Source organism: Lethenteron reissneri, chromosome 43 (assembly GCF_015708825.2).
Source record: "Lethenteron reissneri isolate LAM-NWPU_2019-01 chromosome 43, ASM1570882v1, whole genome shotgun sequence".
In the NCBI taxonomy this organism is placed as follows: domain Eukaryota; kingdom Metazoa; phylum Chordata; class Hyperoartia; order Petromyzontiformes; family Petromyzontidae; genus Lethenteron; species Lethenteron reissneri.
Window position 1 is genome coordinate 12,092,050 of NC_083821.1, and position 2,881 is coordinate 12,094,930.

Here is a 2,881-nt window from a genome sequence, read left to right on the forward strand (position 1 = left end):
GCGAAGTGGATTGTCCACACTGATCTGCAATAAAGTCAGCAAAGAAGCAGGTAACGCTATTAAACTTCACTTTAGCATTCACCAGCAGGCTCTCTGCGCCAAACATCTCAAATTTGACGATGTTATGAAACCAGTGGCAAAGGCAATCAATTCTATTCGCTCTAAAGCTCTATACCACCGACAGTTTCAGCAGTTCTTGCGTGACATCCAGGCTGAATACGGTGACGTAATATATCACAACGATGTGAGGTGGCTAAGTCGGGGGTCCGCACTGCAGCGATTTTTCTCTCTCAAAGAGGAAATTGGAAATTTTTTGGGTGAGAAGGGACAACCAATGGAAGAACTGTCCGATCCTGTATGGCTGGCAAATCTGGCTTTTTTGGTTGGCATAATGAAGCATCTGAATGCGCTGAATGTTAATCTTCAAGGAAAAGATGCAGTGGTGAGCCAGCTATACGCTCACATCAAGGCTTTTGGAACCAAACTGCAACTATTCCAAAGACACTTGTCCCAAACAGAGCCCTGCACCGTGCACTTCCCAGCTTTGAAAGAGGTAATTGACAGTTTCCCACAGGACAACATCGGTGTGCAAATGAAGAGTTATGCAACAGCTATCGCATCTCTTTCTGTGGAATTTAACAAACGCTTTCGGGACTTTGCAGTTATTGAAAAGGACATGTTGCTTTTCTCTTCTCCCTTCTCCGTGGACCCTGATGATGCTCCTCCACAGCTGCAGCTCATTGAGCTGCAGTGTGACGATGAGTTCTCTTGTTGACTTTTACCGGCAGCTGGACAAAAGCAGGTTTCCAGAAATGTGGTCATTCGCTAACAAAATGCTGAGCTTATTCGGCTCCACATATTTGTGAGCAAATATTCTCAGTCATGAACTTAAACAAGAACCGATTGAGGTCAAGGATGAGTGACTCTCACTTGCGTGACATTTTATGCATCTCAACCACTGTCCTCAAGCCAGACCTGGTCTCTTTACTGAAATCTAGATCTTAGTATCACCCTTCTCATTAGTGTCAGCAAGTTATCTGTTCCTTGATCAATCTGAAATTTGGTGTTCTGAACGGTAACATCTGTCACTATTAACAGTGAAAAGCCTAACACACACTGATGCACTTGGACTTATGGCACTTGTTTTATTAAACTCTTGAATAAGATTTGGTTATAACTGTTGATGTTATGTACCTGTAGATGTGACACAAACTATTGCTTTCTGAAAGATCTTGTAAAAGACAAGGGCAAAATTCACTTGTTTTAAAGTTTAATGATAACATACCACTTTGCATTACTTATAACTCCTGTTTAAAATGTTAATGAGGAAAAGATATTTAACTCATGGAAATTTAAGGTATTCTATAGTTTGTTCAATGTTATCTGACTGAATGAAAGGCAGAATTGTGTTTTTAGAGTTGTTCACATATGCCTGAGTGGCTTATATTTAGTTACACTGTCATTTGAAAAATAAAGGTAATTGTGACAATGACAATTGTTTTATAACAGTGTGTATTTTCATGTAACTTTTGTGGTTAAAACAATGTCAGAAGGAACTATTGGCCCCCGGGCATCTTCACTTTATCAAATTTGGCCCTCTTTGCAAAAAGTTTGGACACCCCTGCCTTACATTATACACTGTGTAACACGGTTTTTGTTGCTCCTGGGTACTAAGCGTTATTTTCTAATTGCTTATGCCTCAAAAGTACAGAAAATGGCTATTATTCCCCACAAACTTTGCTTTTGTGACCAAGACTTTACGCGAAGGAATGACACAAATGCACACCACATTTTCTCATTGAAAATAGGTACGTTTCAAAATATCACTGTCCTGGTCACAAAAGCAAAGTTTGTCGGGAATAATAATAGCCACTTTTTGTACTTGTGAGGCATAAGCAATTGGAAAATAATACTTACTGCCCAGGAACAACAAAAATGTGTTACAAAGTGTTATTACAGACCGAATCAGACCTTATTGGTCACCCCGTGCCCTTACACATCTCAAAGTCCCACCACGAGGGAGAAACACAAACAAAGACACAAATAGACACACACACAAATAGACACACACAAATACACACACACAAAGACACACAAATAGACACAAATACACAAACAAATAGACACAAATCGACACACACAAATAGACACACAAATGCACACACACACACAAAGACACACAAATAGACACAAATACACACAAATAGACACACACAAATAGACACACACACAAATAGACACACACAAAGACACACACACAAACACACACAAATAGACACAAACACACACAAATAGGCACACACACAAATACACACACAAATAGACACACACAAATACACACACACACAAAGACACACAAATAGACACAAACACACACAAATAGACACACACACAAATAGACGCAAATACACACACAAATACACACACAAATAGACACACACAAAGACACACAAATAGACACACAAATAGACACACAAATAGACACACACAAATAGACACAAATACACACACAAATACACACACAAATAGACACACACACAAATAGACACAAATACACACACAAATACACACACACACAAATAGACACACAAATAGACACACACAAATAGACACACAAATAGACACACACAAATAGACACACAGACACACAAATAGACACAAAATGTGACCGTATGGACCCCAGACCACCTCGTGTCTATATCTTGTCTTCATGTCGTTTTTTTGTAACGTCTGTTCGATGTAATTCGCTGATCCGCCCCAATAGCAACTTGACATCTGGGCAAAGAGCTTCACAGCTCATCGGATTCCGGGAAGGTAAAAAAACCTCTGAGCTGGCACCGCCTCCTGCTGCTGCTGCAGCTGCTGCAGGCCACGTGACCGT